Here is a 25,993-nt window from a genome sequence, read left to right as displayed (position 1 = left end):
AAGAAATCTGCAGAAAATGTCCTGTCAACATGTTGAAAAATGCAGAAAATACAACTGGATAAAAAGATGCAATTTCTGTTATGACTGGAACTAGAACTAACAGAAGAATCTGTACAAATTTTCTGGCTCATTTCAAGGAAATAGAATCAATCCCTGTAATATCCATCCACTTTTAAGTTAGAGTTTTGGCAAGTGTATCTTTCTCAATGCTTCTATTGAGATTTCATGGATAAAAAACATTGATATTTAGCAGATATGTCCAGTTAGATTAGAATATTTGATTACTCCGTATTTAATGCAACTCATTTCATGCACTTGCTTGAATTCATTGCTAGTATGTTGTCATTTAAGCAAATTAGCAAATTTAGTTTGTTTGCTTTTAAAAAGGGAAATGGAATTATGTGTTCTGCAGTACACATATTTTTAACATTGACATGGTTTTTATTACTTCCATTGAAAATGTCTTAGTTTTTTATACATTAATATGATGCATGAAATCTTTTTTTGGAAATTTGTAAAGTATAGAAGTTTTATACTGTATTAATCTGTAACTTAAATAAAACAATTTTAGAGAAGAAGGGAAGATTGTCTTTGATGACAAATAATATATTCTGTATTTCAGTGTTCCAGAAGTTCAGAGCAATTGGATAAAGATTTATCTGAACAGTTGAGAGCCAGTTTGGTCTAGTCTAGTGGTTAAGGCACCAGGTTAGAAAGCAAGAGGCCGTGAGTTCAAATTCTGCCTTAGTCGTGAAAGCCATGACTTTGGATCAGTCACTCTTTCTCAGTCCACCCCACCGCACAGGGTTGTTTTTGTGAGGAAAATAATACAATAATACAATAGTAGAGTTGGAAGGGACCTTGGACGTCTTCTAGTCCAACCCCCTGCCTAGGCAGGAAACTCTATACCGTTTCAGACAAATGGCTATCCAATATCTTCTTAAAGACTTCCAGTGTTGGGGCATTCACAACTTCTGGAGGCAAGCTGTTCCACTGATTAATTGTTCTAACCATCTAATTGTTAATTGTTCTAACCATCTAATTGTTCTCTAAAATAGGAGGAGGAAGGTTCACTGCCTTGCAAAAGTAAAAAAATGTAAGATGTAAATAAGAAATTAATGAAAAAGCAAAACTAAGGTAATTCTATTCATCTATAGTTTCAGGATACGAAATTATTATTTTGCAGTCTTTGACAGTAGTATGATAAACAGAAATGTATTCTGTACATTTTCCCCAAACTTTATGTAATTGTGAAAATAATATTTTTCTTTCCCATTAAAGAGTAACAGTATTATCCCCAAAGCATATAACCCGACATGCCTATTTTTAAGGGAACTCAGTTAATCTAAACTAAATTATAATGTAATGTGCTGAAGTATAAATTAAATTATAGTGCAATATCCCTATTATGCATTGGTGCCTAAAGTTTTGTTATCTTCATTCTTGAATAGAAAATAGTTTATGCATTGAACGACATATCCAGTTCAAAGAGTAATCAATATAAAAGTCAATTTATATTCTTACACAATACTTGAATTGAAGGTATGCATAGGATTTCTCATTTATCACTTATTTCGTCACTTTACTTAGAGGATTTTTAAAAAAAAATGTTTAAGAAAATAGTTTATCAATTCACTTTCTTTTAGATAAATATATTCATTAATTTATCCAAAAAAACAAAAGCAAGCAAACAAACAAACAAACAATAAAAAAGAACTGGATTACTATTAACATAAATTTCTCATTGCTTCTTGTTGATGGTCAATAAACTATAATGCTGTCTCTTGAGCCTTCTCCAAGACTGAACTATCATTATTTTTACAGGCAAAACTTCCATATTAGTTGTCGTCTCATGTCATCTGAATGCAAATTACTCCCAGTGCTGAGCTGTCATGTATGATTTTCATTTTATTAGGAGAATAACACTAGAAATATCTTTATATCTCTGTGTCCCTTCTCACACTAGTGAGGACTTACAATTTTAATAAGGCACAATTATATACATCAGTATTATGATAGGTTTCTTGCAGCTTTATTATAGGAGTGATTTTTTTCCCTTCTGCAGGGCTAACAAATCATTGCCATTGGTAAAAAAAATATTTACTTTGAAACTGTTGTGATTGTATCTGCGGTGTGGGGGGATGAGTTGTATAAATGTATGAATAGGCTTTAGAAAATGCTTCTCGCTCCTGCTAGTCTTCTGAAAAATGTTCTTAGTTAAATCTGTTAGGTCTGGTTACCATAGTGATGTTGCTCTGGATACCCATATAGAGTAGTTTTATCCCATGGAAGGGGGGCAGAGTAATTATTGTTGGGTTGGCTTCTTTTCAGTCAGTTTAAGAGAAAAGCTGAGGCTCTGTTCTGCCTTCATTGTGTACAAAGAAATGATTTGTGCTACAATATTTGCTTACGTTTCTCTGCTCTGAATAAAATGGGAACTTTAAAACTCTGTCACTTTAAAACAACTTCTTCAATAATTCACCCAAAGTATCAATGTATGCTTGCAAGTTTGGAATACTTCTACCCCCAAAATGAGAAAGATTAAAAATTAAATAAGTTCTGCATAACAAAATTTAAACAGGTAGAGGAAATAAAATCTTTAAAATAATTGTGGCTTAATGCTGAATAAATACAATTAGGAGGATTTTGATTTTGGATTGCTTGTTAACATAACAGCTAGAATTGTAAAACTTGTCTGAAGCAAATTATTGCTTCGGCATTATAAATCAACCATCAAACTTTCAGTACATAAATCTTTGTGCACATTAGATTGTGAATAAGTAACTGATTAGCTTGGGTCTCATTTCTCCTTAACTACCATTTATGAACTATAATGCCATCCCTTTATCCTTCTTATTATCCAAGATATCATTATTTTTACAAGCAAAACTCCGTGTATTTATACAGTCTTATGTCTGAATGTCATCTGAATGCAGATTACTACCAGTAGCTGAACTGTCATGCATGATTTTCACTATGTTGGGAGAATATCACTAGAAATGCCATACCTCGCTTCTCACACTAGTGAGGACTTACTAAAATTGGGATGTTTTCCTGATGTATTTAGATATCTTCCAGACTTTAGAAGCATTTTAAGACAATTGCAGTAGTTATGGAGCTGGCCCAGGGTTGGGAGACTTATGTTCTAGTCTAGCTTAGAAAGTCACTAGGTGACTTTGGGCCAGTCATTCTTTTCCAGAGCAACCTTCTTATAGAGTTGTTGTAGGAGAACCAGAAGAGAGAATTACAATGTACATAGTGCTGAGCTCTTGAAGCATCTTGAAAGATGGTATATTTATCTTCCAAAAATGTCCAGATGCAACTATGGCAGATCTTGCCATTGATCATGCTGCCTGGATCTGAGGCCATTAAATTAACTTTATTTGAACTGAAAGGATCACCAGCCTGAAACATTAGGCTAGTGTAGAAGACTGGCTTCTTACAAACCAGATATTAGAACATATAAAAAGAGTCTCTATGGAAACATCTTCAAAGAAAAACGAGAAAGTCTAGTTGCCTTTTGAAAAAGCATTTTTGGGACAACATGACTGAGAATCTCCATAGACATTTAGCTATACAGAGCTGAAGAATCTTCTTGGATGAGAAGTGAAACGTCTTCAAAGAAAAAACAGAAAGTCCAATTGCCCCTTGAACAAGCCCCTTTGGGATACGGAAAGAATGTTCTTCACATGCTAGATTGTCCCCGCCACTGCCACTGATTGATTGATTGATTGAGTGGCTATATGGTAGTAGACCTTGTCTTCTTAGTTCTAAATATACCTTCTGCTAATCCCAACCAAACACCTCCTGGTGTTTTAATAGGCTGAACCCCTGGCAGAAATAGCTTCAGATGCTGGTGTCTCCATGTTTGATTTCCATTTCCGCCAGCTATTGATATGTTGTAGATTTACTATGATAGGACAGATTATATTTTTGAGAGCAATTTAACAGGCATTGTCTCTAGCTATATCATTTTAACAAACTAAAACAGAAGTTGAGGAACAGCATTATTCTCAATCTACTGGAAATGCTTTGAGCTACATTCCTCAAAGTCTGTATTTTGGAGTAAATAGTTGAACATGAATGGAATATCCACTAACCAGCCATAATGTTTGCTTAAAGCAGAATTATTATTATGCGCCAGCTACATCAGAGAATCTATAGAGGTTCACATTTTAACATGCTTGTTCCTCTTCGGAGCCTATAGAATCTTAGTTTTCAAATTGTTTGGACAAGACTATACATCTGAAGTAGTGGCATGTACCAGACGTTCATTTTCTTAAATAATTGAAATTACAGTTGTGTACTGTTTTAGCTGTTCAACAGCTGCTGTCTTATCTTAAAAATGGTATGTGTAGTTGAGGCTGATATTTAGACTTGGGCAAGCAAAACCATGTCTCATCCTGCACAAAACTTTGAAGACTGAAAAGCTTTCCAAAATGATTCTGACATTTGGCACTGCTTTGTTTACATCAACATCTTTCAGTCAGCAGCTTATTCTGCCTACAGCAGAACCAGACATCTTAAAAACTGACCTTTCCCAGTGGGACTGGGTGTGGAAGGATTATGCTGGGCCAAGCATGTGTACTTCTTGCAACAGAGTCATCTCTCAAAAGAACGGATGTGTTATTTATCATAGCATTCTACATCTTGAAAAGAATTAGCCCTAAAACAAGAATGAAAAATTTGTGGCCCTCGTAATAAACTAGATGAACACGGACAAAAGAGAAGGATGAGTGATTAAACAGAGGATCTGGTGGACCTGTGGATGAAGCCGGGCCAGAAATAGTGTGAACTGTAAGTGGTGCTAACTGTCAAGTGCAGTGCAGAGGAAACTAACACCTGCCAACATATGAATGGCTCTTTAGCAGTTTAATCTCATTAAATGCCAGATGAATATTAATCTTCCCCTTTTGTGGAACTACATTATGTAGCTATGTAACCAGTGGTTGCATGTGACCTATCAGGCCGTGAGAATTTAGAGAATTTGATCTTCTGACAATATTGAATGGCTGGTGTGGGGTTTTGATGTGAATACAGTAGTTGCTTTTGTAAATGAGTCAGATCTCCTTTGTTGCAAAGACCGTGCATTGGGTGCAGAGAAGAGAACTGCTTTAAGGATAATTTCTGGGCCTGTAAGTCTTGAGGGCTTACTTTCCCTGTATTATGAAGATGAAACTGAAGGGTGGAGAGGTTTTCAGAAAACTGGTTTGACATGGGTGTGTCTGATAGGTATACCGTATCAAACGTAAATTATTTGTAAGAATTTGTTTGGACTGGCCCTCAAAAAAAAGGGCTACCTGTAATTAGGCATTTTGGAGAAGAAATGTCATGATTTGCCCCTTTTCACTAACAATATCATAGCACAAGTGTTTCCAATTATGACTTTCAGTGCTTATTACTTTCCTAGTATTCATTCTGGATTTGAGTACAAATGCAGCATTTCTTAACAATCCCCTTTCCTTCTCTCTTAACTTCCTGACTTCCATATGTTAAGTATGTAGAGATTCATCAGACCAGCTGATAAGGGTGGTGCTAGGAGGAACTTGGAGACAAGGGATAAGTGTCTTGCCTCTAGACGTCTTCGACTGGCCAGATTTAAAATATGTCTGAGTTCCTTTTGACAGGCTCAACTTCAGTACAAACAGCAGCTACTTTGTAAAAGTAATCTCTGTGTAGTTCTTGCATATTCAGAGTATGCTTGGAGTACTTATCTTCTTTGAACAATGACTTCCCATCAAAAACTTGAGACTCAAATTCATAACAACAACAACAACAACAACCTGTTATTTTTATATTTGTATATGTACACATGTACCCATTGTCATCGGGGGAATTGGCACCATGTCCAAGAATTTTATAAAATATATCAATAAACTGCAGCTTCCTGCAATAACAGGAACTGCAAAACTGAGCTGCTTGGAACATCATATATTTTAAGAAGATACTTGGTTGATACCTAGGACGCTGGCAGGAACCGTATCAACCATTAGCACTAGTCAATGGTATTTGTGACACAGTTTTAAATGTTCAGTTGACTGAGTTTCATATTTAATGAATACATATTTAATGCCCTGCCTATAAATCAATTGCATATATTTGTTTTATTTATTGATTCAATTCTGTAACACTTTAGTCACAAATGACTCTAAGTAGGTTGGTCTTTATTTACTTATTTATTCAATTTATATGGCCACCCATTTTACAGAAGCAACTCTTACAGTATTATAAAATATAAAAATACTGTAACAGTACAAAATGAATAACAAATAATGCATAATACTGCAGTCATCCAACATCATTGAGCTAAAGCAAGATGTATCAATTAAAAATCCCTAAAACTGGTCTCCTATTACCCATGAGATGGACTTCCTCCGATATAGATGGTCAGAGACAGTCTGATCTGTATGAGGTTATTGTAGAATTACTGCTACTACTACTATTTATTAATCTTTTTCAAGTATTTTTATGAATTGATTGATAAACTGAAATCTGACAAATGATGGAATTTTCCCACTAATCCATGCCACCTTTTTGAAACTTTAAGAGAGATTATACCTAAAGTTATAGAAAACTTTGTTAGAAAGTCTAGAGCAGGCTGATATAATTGAACAGACTTGGATTATTTTTTGCAATTTCTCACTTTTTCTTATTTTAAATTCCATTCCAGTGGCCATAACTTTTAACTTTGCATAAAAGTTTATATGCATTTGTGTGCATATTTTCACAAGACAAACATTGGTGCAGAATTTGGTGCATTTTGCAATATCAGGTAGCTTGTCTGACCTTGTCAGCTCAGATGCTAGACCTGATTAGTAGCTGAATGTGAGATCTCCAGGCAATCCTGAGGCTATAGGCTAGACTGGGACGTAACAAATATCAGAAGATAAAGATAGACTTCTTTGATGACTCAGATTGTAAGCCTCACAGACATGTTTGACAGCCAAATGGATGTCAGTGGTGCATAAATTTAATAAATAAATAAAAAATAAACATGTTGCTAGGAAAATTGCATATGAGCATGTCCATGAGGCACCAGTTCAGCTGTTCTTGAAGAGTTCCCTATGCATTTTTCAAGCAATTTTATTTAATATGTTTTATTTTTAAAAAATAAAGTAAGCTCTTTGTGCATACTTTCCCTTAATGGACATGTTATTACTATGACAACTAGGTTGAGAAAAAAACCCCAAAATACCAGATGAAGGTGTCTTTATTTCATTGATTGTGGAAATTTAGTTTTTTTTATTTATCAAAATGCAAATGAAACCAAATATTTCCACTATTCCTACATTTGATTTTTTTTCCTGTTAAAAGATGATTGAACATAACTCATATTTACTAAATTAATTTCCTGAGTTGAAAGAGGTTGAAATGAATGATAATACTCCTAAAGAGTCTTTTGATCAAAGGGCATGAGTAAACAAAACCTTTTGGGCCACCCATGTAGTTGCAGGCATGATCGTTTCTTGAAAGCAGCTGATTTACCAGATGAAGTTGAACGAATTTATTGAGTACTGATATTATAATACTGTATTGATGTTATTGAGATCAGGAAGATTTCATTAGTGGTGTTTTAATAATTTTTTCCTAGCTAGACAGAACACAACTGGGACAAAAAAGATATGTACAGGAAAATCTAGACAAATGTAAGATAAACATTAGTGTATTTAATGAAATGAATTTTTATTCCCAGGTTTTGTATCATAATAAATACGTTAATCTTTAAAGGCTACAGAAGTCTTGATTATTTTTGTAGCAATAGCTATTTGATATGTTCATTTATTCGTTTATAGCTTCATTGCACTTCCTCATGAGGAAGTGTTAGTAAGCTGTCCAGACGATACCTTTTAAAAAGATCATAATGCTCCCTATATTGTTTAGAACTTTGCTTATCTAACAGTAATTCTGTTGCTGATTATTAAATTATTGCAGTTTAGGGATTTTCCTCAATGAGGGTGCAATTGCAAGGTAACAGGGTGACTGCTGGAATGATGAGATGATGCTCTAGCTGGGTACCATTACAATATTTCTTGTCCTATGAGAGTGAGGAAATCCCAGTCCCAGCAGTAAATGCTATTGTATACAGGGCGTTTGTTGGTATCTGTTCTTTTACTGAAAAGAGCTAGGTAGGTATCTGTCCAATAACTGAGCCCTGGTGGCTTGTCAATTTGTTTATTCTGCTGTTAACCAAGAGAAACAAATTTTAATTGGTTATTAGTTTGCAAGAAAGAGACTTGCAAAAATATGTCAATTGTCTATACACAGTGTCCCAACACACTTAGTCACTTAATCACACTTAATTATAAATGGATTTAAAAACCAATCAGAAGTTCAGCAATAAATTACGTATTGTCTGAAAGTATCTTTATGCATATCCAGTAGTATTTATTAGTGCAGTCATTATATATAGAAAATTATAGTTTTCTAACAATATATACTGCTTAGGGTTTCAAAATTACTACCCATGGTGTGTCTACCATCAGCCTTTATGTTGGACAACGATAGATGTTCAATATTACTGGTTTCTATAACCTACTAATAAGATGGGATTTACTATCAGTTTTAATTCAACAAGACTTTTAAATATAATCACAAATCTTTCTCCAGGTTTTAAATAATGTATATTGAAAAAACAGGTCTAAATTTTGCCTCAAAGGCAAAATAATGGCATGCAGGCTTATCCTGCTGTTTCAGAGGTCAGAAAATTAATGCTAATGCTAGTATCATGTCAGGAAGCATTTCACTTTCCAGCTAAATAGCCAGCACAAGACATAGTAAATAACTAATTGATTATAATTTCCCCAGCATTTATGGCAACTGCGCTGTCCATCAGACACTAATTTGAATGCCATGTACCAGTGTTGGCCAGTGTTAGTTATCAAAGACACTAAACAATATGCAGGTATGATATATTTCCTGGTTCATTTCAATATACATTGCCTTTATAACTTCCTCTATCAAAGGTTTGTGTGCTTCAGCAGGTAGAATGGCAGCAACACATATAATTTACATATCATTCTTTTGCTACTGCCAGATATGGAAATGATGGCTATTTCATTAGCAGCAAAAGTTAAAGACTAACAAAGATGAGGAACCAATAGCTCTAGGATACTTTTGGACTACAACTTTCTAAACATTACCGTATTGGCTGGGTTTGATAGATTCTGCAATCCAACAGCATCTAGAAGGCCAAGGATTACCCATCCCAAGACTAGAGGGTGAATGTCGAACTTGGCTCAAGCAGAAGAACATAGTGTGCACAGCAGGGGTGGGTTCCTGCCAGTTCTAGCCTCTTCTATAGAAGAGGTTCCACAAATCTACAGTGCCGTTTAGAACCGGTTCCAGCTCCCTCCCCCCACCCGTCCTCACATCATCAAGATGAAGAGGGAGAGGAGGAATTCTGGGAGTTGAAGTCCACAAGTTTTAAAGCTGTCAAGTTTGAACACCCTTGGGGATTTTTTTTCTAAAGGGTTAGAGGTGCAAGGGTCTTGTAACTTGACAGCTTTAAGACTTGCGTGCTTCAAATGCCAGAGTTCCTGAGCCAACATTTTGGTTGCTAAGCAAGAATGTTGTTAAGTGAGTTTCACCACATTTTATAAGTTGGCCATGCCCACCCAGTCACATACCTGGCAAGCCACTCCCACCCGGTCACATGGCCAGGAAGCCACTCCCACAAAGCAGGCCACACCTACAGAGGAGATTCTAAAAATTTTTGAAACCCACCACTAGTGCACAGTGATCCCATATTGACAGTGGTCTGAATGCTACACAAATAGAATGCGCTTGGTTTGTGTCTATATGATCAGATGTCAATATGCATCATACCTGCATATTGTTTAGTGTCTTTGATAACTAACACTGGCCAACACTGGTACATGTCATTCAAATTAGTGTGTGATGGATAGTGCAGTTGCCATAGATGCTGGGGAAATTATAATCGATTTTATCGATAAGAACAAAAAACACCAACAAGAACAAAGAGGAAAACAAACTATAACAAGAAAAGTTCAGGGAATCATTAATGATCTTGATAAAAATGGTATGCAGCTTCTAAGATTTGTGGAAAAGTGCAATACAGATAGTCCTTGACTTACAACAGTTTGTTTAATGACCATTTAAAGTTACAACAGCACTGAAAAAAAGTAGTTTGTAGCCATTTTTCACACTTGTGGCGATTGCAGCATCCTTATGATCATGTGATCAAAATTTGTACACTTGGTAACTGGCATGTATTTATGACAGTTGCAGTTTCCCAGGGTCATGAAGTCAGATTTACTTAATAACTGCATTACTAGCTTAACAACTATGGTGATTCACTTAAGAGTTGTGGAAAAAAAGATCATAAAATGGGACAAAATTCATTTAATAATCTCTTGCTTGACAACAGAAATGTTGGCTCAGTTGCGGTGGTAAGTCGAGGACTACCAATATAGTAGAAATAGGTTGTAAGAGTCTGGAAAATAGTAATATATTTCAGGGATAATGGATAACTCAGTGGTGCCCTGTCAACAATAGGGCTGTAGAGAAAAGGGATAGTAAGCAAAATTGGAATATGGAACTTTTCCAAATGAAGTTCATCCATATGATGTAATTGAGTAACAGTTTTTTAAAAAATTTATCTACAAATAAATGTGCAGAATAGATATTGCCGCCCTACTAATGCACAGGGGCTCTAATATTAACTGATTAGAAATCAATGGACTGTGTTCATGCCAAAATGCTTGCAGTGATCTCTTTTATTCTCATTTAAACTATATATTGAAATTAATAATAGTTCATAAAGGAAAATGGATTTGAAGCGTATTCTCTTTGGCCACAATTTAATCATTAACAGTGAATGCTAGAGGAAAGGTAGGTGGCTGGAGCTATCTCTAAAGACTAGCCTCTATTAGTTTGGCTATTATATCTCATACCAATTACATTTCCTTGACATGTGTGTAAACATGTTTTGAATCTAATTGACTTGTCAGAAACATACAGTTGATTTGCTCTGATACAAGCAGTGATGGGTTGCAGGTGGAATGCCCTGGTATGCGCGTACTAGTGCCTGCCGGAAGCAGCAGCCACTGTACTGGAACAGTGCTTTGGAGGGCCTGCCCGCCTTCATTCCTTACCTGTATTTGAAGGAAACGGGCCATCTGTGTACGCACGCACACGCAGCGTATGGTTCCTGTGCAATGCTCCGCCGAGCAGCTTGAGTGTCACAGGCAGTGGGTGCACATATGTGAACAGTGGGCGTGCCCGTGGTGCACACCCGGCTCCCGTTGCAGTGTACCGGTTAGGGTTTTTGCAACAGGAGCCAAAACCCACTACTGGATACAAGTAATAGAATGCATATCAGGTATATCAGAATCGTACACCATCTGGACTGGGATGTCTACCCCGGTGACCGGGTAACGGTAACGAGCATCGAGGTGTCAGGTGAAAGGTAGAGATAAAAAAGGTAGAGAAAGGTAGAGATAAAAAAAGACCAACCAGGGGTGGAACTGGCATAGGTGATAAGAATATGAGGGTGAATGTACCAATATAAAGGGTGCGACCAACGGCCTATTAAAAAGCAAGTAGAGAGGGATAGTTCCGGGCCATTGAGATGATCTTGAAGGTGTAACCAGTGGCCTCTTAAAAGGCAAATTGGGAGGAGTTACGATATATGTCCGTGAAATGCAGGACTGTGTATCTATGGAGGAAGGACAGAGGATTTCACGGGCATGGGACCCCACTCGTAACGGGATAGTCATGGTTACTAAGAATAGGTATCCTTACATATGAATGGAACGTTAAGAAATGAGGTAGAACAGGTCTGTCCAATAGGCAAATTGACTCAAAAATAATTATAATTATACTACTGGATACAAGTAATAAAATACATATCAGGGCATAACTTGGCTGTTTGGGAGTTACTTGTAGAAAAAAAAATCTTGGTGTGGTTTAAAAATATCAAACATGGAAAAGTTTTTTTAGAAGTGTTTATGTTCATTTCTGGATTTTTTTCTTTTCATACAACATAACACATCCAATATGAATCAATTATTTCCCAGTCATTCCAAAATATATCATTCTATGCTTCCTTTTGGATTAAAATAGAGAAAAAGAAGCGAGGTTTTCAAATCTTATTTGGATAAGTTCCAATCAGATATAGAAATAATTTCATTACTAAGTCATAAGACTTACCAAAGGATTTGGAATATCCTGTAGTACTATGCAATACAACTATGAGAGCAGAAATGCAAATTTTAAAATGTGAACAAAACATAAATGGAAAGCAGAAAAAATATGGTTACACTGTGCCTTCAGATTGATTAATCCAAGGATTTATAAACAAGTCCATTTCTCTTCCTAGATTTTATTTTTATTTTTTTGAGCCATTTGGACCAAACCTTTTCCACTTATGGAACAAGGTGATTGATCCCTTGGCCCATGATGCAATGAAGTTGTCACTAACACAACAGAATTGTGGCATAATATTAAATAATGCTTTTAAAACTTGGCCACTTTTTGATGTGTGGACTTTATACTGGCTGGAAAATTCTGGGAATTGAAATTCGCACATCTTAAAATTGTCAAGTTTGAAAATCACTGATGCAGAATTACCATTGCTTTTCCTGCAGCAGTGAATGTTTCCATAGAATCCTTACTTATTGACCTGTTCACTTGAAAAAGCCCAAATCTGAATTCAGGGCAAGAAATCTGCAGGGCATAGTTGAATGGCATCCTCTGAGCTTTCCCTCCCAAAAATCTTATGAATGAAGCAGGTGACCACATAATAAGAGGCTTATGTGTAAATCACCCCAGATCTTGCATCTCATAGGCAAAGCTACTGTCAGTTAAATATGCATTTCATACATATGCCTGTTGGTGTCACACTAATCTTTATTAATATTTTCAAATATGAGAAATCAAATAAAATATAGGTTCATAATTCATGAATATTAAAACTCATTTAAAAATATGACAGAAATATGAATGTTTGAATTAATTTGGCATTTTAAAGATAGAATGCAAAATGCAGTTTTGTTTATTGTTTAAAGCAAATTATTTTTATAGCTGGCTTGCCTCTCCCCCAAAATATTCTGTTTTTCATGCATACATATAACTCAGTTGTGTTTAAATATCTGATTAAAGGGCTAATATATTGGCATGTGTTTTTGCAGTTTGCTACTTCTTAAAGTGACTAAGAGTCCTCTGAACTCTGGTTAGTCTTTTTCTAGCCATACTGTTCTTCCTGGGAAAATGGGATATAGCCTTTCTATGATTCTTAATATCCAGGCCACGTCAGAAAACCTGTATAGTGCATAGTGAAATCTTGTTTTAATGAATTAATTGAGAGAGAGAGGCATTCATGTATATCTTATAAATTGGAGAATATCACTTCTGATTTGCATAATTTGCCTAATGATATAAGTATGCAAACAATACACATATCAGTTGCATAAATTTACATCATATGTACAATGAAATAATCACACAAATGATATTAATCTCTACATAAAAGTGGTCTATTCCATGCAAACTCGGATACATTAACATCCACTAAATCAAGGTTTGCAGTCCAGCTTAGCCATATTTCTATGTTAAAGATATTCTCTTTAGTACCTTCTCTAAAAGGTACTAAAATAAGATGTCAGACCTTTCCCTGTGTAATGTCTGACAGAAGCTTTTTAAAGTACTTGCCAGATCTTACATATGGTCCTTATATACCTGAGTTTAATGCAGTTTTAGGTCTGCACCAGTGGTGGGTGCAGCTGCATCAGTGATGGATCCAGCTGCTCGGCGGAGCATCACGCAGGTGCCGTCTGCGCCGTGCGCGTGCGTGGAAGCGCCAAAGGCTTAAAGGACAGGTAAGGAGCTCGGGCGGGCGAGTGGGCGTTCCAGAGCACCGTACTGGAACGGTACCTGGAGCTCCGGACAGGCTCCGGTACGCCCGTACTGGGGCGTACCGCCTGCAACTCACCACTGATCTGCACTATGCCTGTGCTTAAAAAGCAGGACAAGCATTGTCTTCATAAAATGAGTCTTGTGATGCCCAAAATTTGATCTGATCAGGGAAAGAAATCTGGGTTCCCCCAGCTATAAGTTACTGGCTTCTGCCTGGTTTTCAGCTGCTTATGCTGATATGGGTTTTGCCTGACTATATTATTGTTTTTATTAGTTTAGGGGAACCATACCATTTTCCTACTTTCACTTGCTGCTGCCAATACCAGCAATTGTAGTGTGAAGAGACAAAGTAGCATACCCTCCATTGATTCTCTACTCTATTTCATCCTATGCCCTCACTCAACACCTGTTAGCGCAGGTAACAAGCTGCAGGCTGAAAGGAGGACCATAGGATAATGTAGCAGACAGTTGCCCTGAGCTCTCCTCAAACTCTTTCTTGTGCCAACAACCTGTCAAGCAATTTCTGTGGTGGCAATAACACTTAAAGCCTAGGTGGGATTTGGGATATTGTACTCTAACTGGAATAGAGAAAACTTTCTAATTTGATGAGCAAGGGAAACCACGGCTGATGATCTCGACTCTTGTTGGACATTATTATATGAATATACAAGATGGTGAGGATCTATAGTGGTGAATTATTTGCCACCTTCCAAATGAATGGGGTCTGATAGTACCCAGTTCTGCTTGTCAGCCATGTACTGTAACCTATTTAGAAAGTGTTCTTACTTTGTGTATTACCTATATTCTAGGTCTGCGATGGCAAAGCTGTGGCACGTGTGCCAGAGGTGGCACACAGCACCTTTTCTATGGGCACACGAGCTGTCGCCCCAGTTCAGCTCTGCCATGCATGCGCGCACGCCTCCTGCTGGCTATCTGGTCTTCGGCTCTCTGCCGTGCATGCATGAGGGCTGGGGTGCATGCGGGGGGGGGGTGAGGGTATGCAGGGCATGCATGGGGGGGCAGGGTGTATGCAAGCAGTGGAGCACATGTGGGGGGCAGGGCGCATGTGGGGGGCTGCATGCACATTGCATTTTGAGTGGGGTCATGGGCATGCACATGCATTCGTGTATGCGACAGCACGCTTTGGGCACTTGGTCTGGAAAAGGTTAGCCATCACTGTTCTAGGTTGAAAGCAAAATAAAAATGAAATATTTTTATATAGGCTTTTGCAGTTAATGTCTGCAAATGTTTCTGTATAGGAACATGCACTTTGGCACTTGTCCTGGAGCCTTACCATAATTTGCCTTGTTTGTTTATTCATTAAAGATCTGTGACAACCTCTTTCTAAAGGTTCCTCCACCATTAGCTGAGACACAGACTTTTCAGACACATGTGGGTGGCAGATTTTGACATTATTTTTTCCAATTTGGGGCTCCCTCCCTCCCCCCATAATAAAATTATTATGGAGAAATAGATATCCAGTGAAAATCACAACAATGGAAAGTTGTGATAATGTAAACACTGTCCTTCTCTGTTTTGTTCTTACATTAGACACAAATGTGTACATGTCATATACTTACATTACCAATCACAACACATCTTTCATCATTTGTCCCCATTGCAATCCTGGAAAATGCCTATAAAGTAGATCCTTTGCAGTTCATGTTTAGGGATAGTGACTTTTCTTCTGACTTCCTGACTTTACACCTGAATTCTTAAAACCAGCTGCATGCAGTTTAAGGCAACCAACAAGATATATTACGTTGTAAAATTTTTATAATTTTAAGAACTTCGGGAACAATTTGCAGCTCAAACAAGGTTGCTTTAGTTGCCAAATCCACCAATCCTTTGGATAGCAAATGAGGAAATCACAATTTTTATGAGATTTCAAACTGAGAAAGAGTGCTCAACGAACTGGTTGTTAAACCGGTAGGGTCCCACCCCTGGCGCACCATCCAAAACTGGAGAAGCCTCCCATTCACACTATCACAGCTGCATGGCAAAGTATCCTTGACTCTCTAAGAAAGGAATGTTATTTAGACTTGTATATCACCCATACTCCATATAACCCCTCCTCCCATTTTCACACAGCAGAAAATGTGGCAGGCCTGAAGGCCCAATGTAGAAGATGGCTTCTGACACTAACATTCACTGCAGGTCATATGAGTTCAGTGCAGTGAATTGTTTCTATACAAAACTACATAATACATTAATATCTGTGAAAAACACATTCCTAAGATTCCAACAAGCTATTTATACATGTATCCATAATACATTAAATGACCAAGAGAATATAGTACAAGGCCTCTAACCTGCTCAGAAACTGGTTGTACTTAATTTAGGTAGCCTAATTGAATCACTCTTATATGCATTTCTCCTCATCCATAGCTTTTTTCATTTCATCGTTCTACAAAGCGTCCTATTTCATATTTTCTATTAGTATTGCTCTATAAATATCTGTGGCAGTTTGTAGCAAAATCCTGTTCACTCTGTCTCAATAGCTTCTATATCTTCTTTCCATTCATTCTCCTGAAGGATTAATTCTTCTATTTTTGTGCAGCTCTGTGTTTTATGGAATCAATGTACATTAGATTCTTTATTCCTATCAAATAAAGACATTGCCATATAATAATCTGCCCTACAGTTATAATCTTTTACCACCCTTCTTTCCCTTTTGTAACTCTGCCAATGTTTCACTAGATTTAGTTAAAAATCAATAATGCGTTTAGATTTTTTTTACTTTGTGCTTTAAACATGCTTTAAACAGTATTATGTTTAAAGCATGTATTTGAAGCAAACATACACTTAACATTCATCATACTCATTCATTTTTGGGTCTCTAAATGGTCCAGTTACTATTTCTGTACTTCCTTATCTCATTCTTATTTATTCACGTTACCTAACAAGATAACTTCCCCCACATGCCGCATTACTTCCGATTGCTTCATATTTTCCCCAAAATTCACTTCTAATTATTTCATTATTATTATTTACTGGAGTGTAACACACAATTTACTGGAGTGTACCAACTTACAAGTTCTCATTTTATTATGCACCCACAACAGTGTACAGTATACAATACCACTTCTTTTATTTGTATAAACCCGTGTATCTATTTTTTCTTTCCTTTTTCATATCACACTGTAGGATAAATCATTTTATATTCCAATACGGGGTATGTAATAACAAGATAAAATATACAATAGGAAAAGAAAAGAAGAGAAAAACAATGTCCACGGTTCCCTAAAAGATACTGAGTTACTCTAAACAAAGGCCATCAGGTAAAGTCTGCAGATGCAATAAGTATAGAAAGGAATTTATGCTTATCGCTTTAGTCATCACTGTGTAAGCACAGATGTGCATTCTTAACAATGTTTGGTCGCACCCATTCCAGATTTGTTTTTGTCACTGTCGGTCCTAGTATCTTTTCAGTCATTTCAGTTTCCTTAACTTCTTTAAAAATATTTTTTATTGAAAGATTTTGCTAGAGTGGAAGATAAAACAAACTAGAGTCGAGAAATAAAGAGAAAAATAGAACAGAAAGGAAATGCAACATGCGAAGAAAAAAGAAAATAATCAAAAGAAAAAAGGAATAGAAAAAAAAGAATATTTAAAGAAGTCACTTCCAATCTTCTTTCACAATTCTTCAAAGATCTTTTAAAGTGCCACTTCTGTATTCATAAAATCTCAAACTTCTTTATTTTCAACTTTTCACCAACAATCTCTTTCCTTGCAGTCTAAACAATTCATATTCTCACAAAAATATTATTTTACTCAAATTTGTTAAAGTCTGAAAATTCCAAATTTGTCTGGTTCCTTTATCCATTTGAAACAAGCTGACTTATTATTTTGCTTTTTTGCCATCTATCTATACTGTTAAATTCTTTAAACTAAATTGATTTTTTTCTACTTCAGGATGAAGTTTTACTTACCAAACTTTCTGATATTCAGGCTTGTTGCTTGGAAAAACTCTTTTTAGGTTTAAAATAATTACAATAATACAATAATACAATAATACAATAGTAGAGTTGGAAGGGACCTTGGAGGTCTTCTAGTCCAACCCCCTGCCTAGGCAGGAAACCCTATACCATTTCAGACAAATAGCTATCCAACATCTTCTTAAAGACTTCCAGTGTTGGGGCATTCACAACTTCTGGAGGCAAGCTGTTCCACTGATTAATTGTTCTAACTGTCAGGAAATTTCTCCTCAGTTCTAAGTTGCTTCTCTCCTTGATTAGTTTCCACCCATTGCTTCTTGTTCTACCCTCAGGTGCTTTGGAGAATGGTTTGACTCCCTCTTCTTTGTGGCAACCCCTGAGATATTGGAACACAGCTATCATGTCTCCCCTAGTCCTTCTTTCTCTTAAGCTAAACATACCCAGTTCCTGCAACCGTTCTTCATATGTTTTAGTCTCCAGTCCCCTAATCATCTTTGTTGCTCTTCTCTGCACTCTTTTTAGAGTCTCCACATCTTTTCTACATCGTGGCGACCAGAACTGATACACATACAAATGTGATTAGAAAGTGAGATTTGATGAATTTAGTGTCTTTAAAAGCACTGCTGTGGTTGAGTTTGATGGCTTCTGCTGTCCTGCAATCTCCTTGGGAGAAGCAATTATAGGTGGGTGATCTCTTATCCACTTATCCAGAGAGACTCTGTTGGACCAAGCTTGCTGTGTCATTGTCTCCACTCATTTGGAGATGTATGAATCCCCATTTCCCTCAACTAGAATTCCCTATATGCCTTATTAAGTCCTCAGTAAACTCAGAGGCCATATGGGATTGGCAACTGGGTAAAAACCTCTATGGTGCCATCTTGTTCAAGACTTAGCCAAGCTCTGTGTTCCATAGCTCATCCAGATGAGTGCTATAATTGCCATCCAAATTGTTGGGAAAATTGCTAAGTGCCTTCTGGAAACCATTTGGATCCATTAAATTAGAGACCAATCTAATCCTTGGAAGCTCCAGGGTTCCTGTGATCTGCTGATATACTGACATCATTCAGCACAAGCTACAATCTCTAATTTAAATAGCACTGCAATGCTCTCTACATGGGGCTGCCCTTGAAGAGCACCCGGAGGCTTCAGCTGGTCCAGAATGCGGCCGCGTGGGTTGTCATGGGGGTATCTAGGTGCTCCCATGTTACACCCCTTTTAGGCGGCCTGCACTGGTTGCTGGTTGTTTTCCAGGTGCGATTCAAGGTGTTAATTATGACCTTTAAAGCACTCCATGGCTTAGGCCCAGGGTACCTGCGAGACCACCTACTGCCACCAGTAGCCTCCCACCGTCCAGTACGATCCCACAGAGTTGGCCTTCTCAGGGTGCCGTCGGCCAGACAGTGTCAGCTGGTGACCCCCAGGGGGAGAGCCTTCTCTGTGGGAGCGCCTTCCCTCTGGAATGAGCTGCCCCCGGAGCTTTGCATAATCCCTGACCTCCGGTCCTTCCGACGCGCCCTAAAAAGTTGGCTTTTCCAGCAAGCTGGCCTGGCCTATTAATTTTAACTCATTTTTAAATGTATTGTCTTATAAATTCGGTTTTTTTTTTAGATATGTATTTAATTTCTTTTTAACTTTTGGGATGTGTGTTTTTTAATGTTGTACGCTGCCCTGAGTCCTTTGGGAGAAGGGCGACATATAAATACAATAAAAACAAAACAAACAAAAACAAACTTTGAAACCCAACAGTTTGCATTTTACAGATTAGAAGGTAAAAGTGTTTCTGACACAGGATATTTTATTTATTTATTTATATGAACCCACTCCCAAATGCCCCTCAGTTTTAAAATATTTAAACTACTCTTGGAAGAACTATTTTAAAGAAAGAACACGCACAACAAGCAAACAAATGCATTCTCTTTGCACAGATGAACCAACGTATTCCATTTACATCCTGATTCTTTTTTCCTTCAAAAATAATAATTAAAAATATTCAGACACAAGGAAACTGATTCATAGGAATGCAGAGCAATTAATGTGGGCAGAAAAAAAATGATTAGAAATCTTAACTCCTACAGACAGATATTTGTGTTCCTTAAATCTTTTCCAGTTCTTCAGGTATGGCTGAATGCGGGAGACTGTCTTCTTTCTTTGTTCAGTGGAACAGACATCTTGCAGCCTTTAATTTACAAAGAAATTACTGGGATGTGACAGGTGTTTTTGAAAGAAGCTGCATGCATTTTCAAATCTTAAACAGGTAGGAAGGCAGGGATGTGTGTGCCAACTTACCTTCTCCGCCCTGACTTCTCTGCATTAACAGGAAGGCTCTGGAACAGAGCAATAACTGAGGGAAGCCAGTTGGTGTGCTACAAGTGATCCAGAATTCTATATAGACAATGCAAACAACTGCAGTACATCAATGGTTAGCAATCCTTTTGGAGTTTTTGAAGAGTATGTTGTGGGTGTCCTCATGGTATATAGGATCACTTATAGAAGACATCTTTATGAGAAGTTAAGCTTGTGAGGATACTCCCTAAATGGATCTGGTAGTCCACTTTCTCTTTCCTCTCTCAGCTGATGGGGGACAGTTTGCAAGAAAACACTGCAGCTCCCCTCACCTGTATCTTTATTTATTGACGATTCCTATAGGGACAATCCAATGCTCATTAGACCATGCTGGCAGCTGATGTTTGGCATTACTAGATTCCCATTTTTAATTTGGCATTTATGTCCACCTATCAGTCCCTGCTAAGGACCTGGGAGATGTCGTTTCATGGTGTTAAAGGTATCATTGCAAGATGTAAATTGTTCCAAATAAAGTTGCCTTTTGTAATTGACTGTTGGTGATTCAATGATAATGGTGATTTGGGTATGTTGGAATTGCCTGTTAAAAGTGCTAAAGTGCCTGTTAGTACTGGTATTATCTTTTATTATTATGATTTGCACACGGTCAGCCAGATATTTAGACTGGATTTCTCACTTTTGTCCACATGTCAAGGCTTTCCCAAAGACCTGGGATAGGAAAATGTTGTTTAATAAGTCACTGTAAAAGTATTATCACAGGATGTAAGCTGTTGCAAGTAATTAAATAAGTAAGTAAGTTCTAATTGGTGCCTTTTCCAATTGACCAATGATGATTTTGTCAGTTCCAATGGTGTTCAAATGGTGCTCCAGATGTTTTGGAATTGCATTCAAGGCACCTGCACTATTACTACTGGTGCTATCTTTGCTTTCTTTTTGTTCGTCACACAGACAGCTAAATGTCCAGACTATATTTGGCATTTTTGTTTGCCTGTCAAGTCCTTCCCAAGGACCTTGGATAGGCAGATGTAAATGTTGGATGGTATTACAGATGTTATCACAGGATATAAAGATCATGGAACCATGGAATAGAAATGGAGTACTTAGGCCACTAAGACCAATCCTGCTCAGTGTATTCCAGATAACTGACTTAATTAAATTAGTCATTGGCTTCTATTTCCTATCTCTATATCTGTTAGCTATTGTTTGACTTCTTCTGAATGCATGATTACTGCTGATCAGAATAGTGCTAATCATATTTTCAAAAGGAGGCCAACTTTCATTTGCTCTCAGCTGATAGCTTGATATTTCTAAACATGGGTTTAAAGTTATTTTGGAATAGCACTGAATCCATGTTAAGTTCTTTTTTAACATAGTTTGGTATTATTACGGAGGCAGTCGTGGGTTCTGGATCCTGTTGCAACCAGTACGCTTGCAACGGGGCCTGGAGTCCACCACATGACCGTGCACAGTGCATGCATGCATCCTTACCTCTTTGATGCCTCTGTGAGCCTCCAGTTGCTCGGCAGAGTGTTGTATGGGCACCATGCGCTCCGTGCACGTGTGTGGAAGCGCCAAAGAGATCAAATACAGGTAAGGAGCTCGGACAGGTGGGTAGGCCCTCTGGAGCACCATACCAGAACAGTATCCAGTGCTCTGCACAGGCACCGGTATGACCATACCAGGGCGTACCGCCTGCAACCCACCACTTTGTGGAGCAATACTGAATGCTACTTGATAGTCTGATTACCATCTGTAATCAGTTGGCAATTGGATTCCCTTTGAATATACCTATGCAAAACAAGAATTTATTTTGACATATATCTAAAGCCACTGTTCTAGCCATATCTTAAAACTCTCTTTGCCCCTATCTCCATCTGCTTCGCTTGCTTGCTTTCGGCTGCCATAGAAACGGGGAGGGGGGCATGGTATTTGGGAGGGGAATAATTGGTACAGGAGTGATAGTTAAAAAGGGAGTTTTGTTCTCACCATCTTCTGCACATGCTGATGGCCGGTGTTCGGAGTTGGTCAAGGCCAACCGTCCTGCATACCAACCTGATGATGCTTCTTGGAGATGCACCCACATGACACCTAAGGGATTTGCAGATTGGGCAATGGGGTGGGGGTTGTTGGGGGGAGGGGGTTGGGCAAATGTTTGATATGTATGATTTTGCATGTTTCTACCTCAGACCTTGCTTTACTTCACTGCTATCTTTTCATAACCAGTAAAAGTACTCTTAATTCTACAAATGGAGTTAGGTGGTTTCTTTCTTGGTTGTTGAAGGAGGCGTGCCTGACAATAAGCAAGGTCTCACTTTTGCACTCATCCCAGAGCTAACACCTTCCGAGGGGAGTGTAATAAAAAAAAAACCTTCAAAGAAATGTCCAACCCGGGCAGCGACTGGAAGGATGAGATGGGGGCTGTCAGATCCTCATGTCCCTTGGAGATGGAGCGGATGGCGGAACTGAATTTGGAGGAAAGATCTGTCCGCCCCAGGTGATAGTTGAGAGTGGAACAGAAGTATGATCTTGAGGAAATTCTGGCTGGAATTACAACAACCCATCGTCGGCAACCAGCAGCTGCCTGGCAGGAAGCTGAAGAAGAGGATCACATGATGTCCCATGCTAGAGACCTGTCGAGGACCTGGGGAGTCCCTGGGGGGTCCCTGGGGGCAGACAGCAGAGCTTATCAGGATGGGAGAGCCCCAGCAGCAGTAGCAGCAACCGCAAGACCCCTTCCAAGGGGGGGAGGGCCCCCCATAGATGCCGGATAGCAAAAGTTACGCCTTTTGGCGTGAAATTTGGAGGGGACCCAAAAGAGCTAGGATTTTTCCTGGTGCAAGTTTGGAATTTTATACAACATTTTGGAGAGGATCTCCCAAATGAGAAAGCCAAGGTAAGAATTGTTACCATGGCGTTGGGTAACAAAGTGGCAGCCTGTATGGTCGCTCTGCATAACGATGACTCCCCCCTGCTGAGGAACTATAATAGGTTTATGGCTGCCCTGAGAAAACGCTTTGATGACCTGCTCACTGAACGAAAGGCCAGAACCAAGATGAAAACCCTTACTCAGGGAAAAAATCCAGTGGCTGAATACATCCAAGAGTTTCATGAACTGTTGGTGTATATGTGGGGTTAGTCGGAGGAGGCTTTGATGGACACTTTTTTGGATCGCCTGAACCAAGATATGTACCAGAACTGTGTTAACAGCCCCCACCCCCCGCAACCTGCAACGCTGGTACGAATTGGCAGCAGATGTGGAGATCGACCTAGCCAGGGATAAATACCGGGAAGACAGTGAGAAAGGTAAAAATCCCTCTCCTACCTATCCCCAAGGAGCTCTGAAGGGAGGAAAAAGTTGGTCTTCAAGCAAGCTCCGGTCTACTGCTTGTTTCTTCTGTGGGAAGGAGGGGCATCGAGCAGCGAACTGCCACTCAAAAATTGGCCCAAAGCCCCCTGCTGCTGGGGAGAAGAAGCCAGACAAACAACCTGAGAAATGAAAGGACACCGCCATGGAAGGGGTGGATCCTGTTGAAGAATTCCCTCCCAACCTAGGGGAAGAAGAACCCTCCTTTCTCTCGGGGGAAAGTGAAACCGACTCCGATGACGACCATCTGGTAAGTCCCCGATTGAGCCCCATGTCAAATTGTCTAAATGTGAATTTCATCAAGAGAAGATAGATTACCTAGGCTACCGCATCTCCCACAATAGCATCGAGATGGACCCGGCAAAAGTTCCAGGCTACTTTAAGGAGAGTGGTCAGTGATTGTTTTCCTAATAGATGAAGATGTTGAGCACAGCAGAAAGAAACAAAGCCAAAGGAAATAATACATTCCTGTCTTTAACATGCCCTGTAGATTGTAATTAAGGATTTCACTATTTGCCAGCATCTGTGCCTATGCCAGGATAAAAAGTTGCTGGTAAGAGGAGAAAGAGCTCTAAGTCAGCAGCATCTGAGTCCTTTACATGCTCACACTCTTTTTAAAATTATATTTTATTCAAACATAATATATGTTGTTTATATTAGTGCTATGATATCTGATGCAAAAAACTTAAGTCGGAGGCAAAGAGGTACACACACTCTTAACTTTTTGCTGCCCTTTAGTAAGCCTCTTTCTCATCTCTACTTCAACATCCATAACTCAATTCAATTGTTACGTCTTGCAGATAAATCCAGCAGATGCATATTTGAGAGGGACTCACCCATGCTCAGCTGCATGCAGTACAAGTGGGTGGTCATAATAAACATGGGGTATTTGCAGCTTTTAAATTCCAATTATATGGAAATGATGGGTGTATCGTATGTATAATACAAAAGTGTGTTTGTAATGAAGTAGATCAAAGACTTTAATGTTGTTCTGTATTTGGAATGGCAATGCATTTGGAATGGCACTACTACATGGAGTAGAAAGATCCAAAATGAAACTGTTCCCTGCATTTTCAGAAACCTTGATAAATATTGCCAGAAAATATTAAGATCCAGCTTTACAAGTATACTGTGCCAGAAGCTTCATAAAGAAAAGTTTGCTTTTATCACTGGGGCAGCTCTTTACAGAAAGGATTCCCAAATTAGAGGAGCTAACATTATTGGAGACTTTGAACTACTGTAAATCTTTCCATTATCCTAATCGGGAAAGCAGATGAAACTATCTTTTATACAGTTAGTCCTGGTTTAGCAACTGCCTCATTTAATGACCATTTGTGGTTACTATGGCAATTAGAAAGTTACTTTGTGACCCATCATTGCATTTATGACCTTTGCAGCTTGGTAAAGCAAAGGAAAACTGAAGTAAGATCATAAGTACAGTTATAGTTTCACTTAGCAACTGCTTTCTCTAATGACCAAGTTGCTGGTCCCAATTGTGATTACCAACAAGAATGACCTGTATAAGGTGTTGATTGTCTTCTGTTACAAAGTGATCCACAATATTTAGATTTCTGGCATTTTCACTTTCCAAAACTCATTTGTCACTTGAATATATAGTACCTTCCTGACATTATGTAAGTTTCTATGTTCTGTCCAAACTCTATTATAATCAAGGTTGAACAGGCTTCATTATTATTTAGTGTAATTATTTTTCAGATACTTTAGAGAACTCTTCCCTTTTCCCCAAGAATACGAGGGAACTCTCAGAAACAAAAGGGTTTGTTTTGTTGTTTTTGGATAAAGTTTTAATGGTATGAAATGATAATGGTAGCATTAGATGGACTGGCATGTAATGCATGCTTTAATGGGGAATCCTGAGCACTAGTGGTCATTGACCATGATCATTTTGTATCTCAGTAGTACTAAGGATCTGCTGTCATGTTGATGGAAGCGGAGGTTCCTTTTGAATGTGGCCACTCTTGCAGTACAGTATTTGCAAAAGACATGCAGCCCTGAATTCTGAACAGGATATTAGCATTCATGGAGAGAGGTGATATTGAAGTCGTAGCTGAAAGCTGGCACAGATTCCAAAGCATGAATTTCATATATTTGTGAGAATCAGGAATGACAGACCTGAATTTTAAATGTTCACATTTTTTTAAAAAAGGACTGCTGATGAAAAGATGTGGGGATTGTACTGAGGGAGATTGGGGGACGATAATATACATCTATAGGGGTTTTGAATAGAAAAGAATCACAAGCTCTTTTTAAGGGACATTGGGATGGTTTGATAAGGAAGTTGTAACTACAGTACTGGGCAAAATTAATTGAATCTGTCAAGTCTGTGTATGGAAAGTTCTGAATTCCATTCAAGAGATTGACGAGAAAGCTCAACTAACTTTGATGAAAAAATGAAGAATGTTTGCATACTATAGAGCTGTGGTGGTGCAGTGGTTAGAATGCAGTATTGCAGGCTAACTCTACATTCCCACAACCACGAGTTTGATCCTGACCG

General features: G+C 38.2%; 1 protein-coding gene across 4 annotated transcripts in view; it reads left to right on the top strand.

The window, feature by feature from the left end:
- ARHGEF4 (Rho guanine nucleotide exchange factor 4) overlaps window positions 1–25,993 on the top strand; it is a 121,855-nt gene that overhangs the window by 24,602 nt on the left and 71,260 nt on the right. The gene's annotated exons all lie outside the window — the stretch shown is intronic.

Source organism: Natrix helvetica, assembly GCF_964273705.1.
Source record: "Natrix helvetica genome assembly, chromosome: 5".
NCBI classification, from domain to species: Eukaryota; Metazoa; Chordata; class Lepidosauria; order Squamata; family Natricidae; genus Natrix; species Natrix helvetica.
The sequence above is the reverse complement of the archived record's forward strand: the minus strand, read 5'-3'. Positions and strand labels throughout refer to the sequence as shown.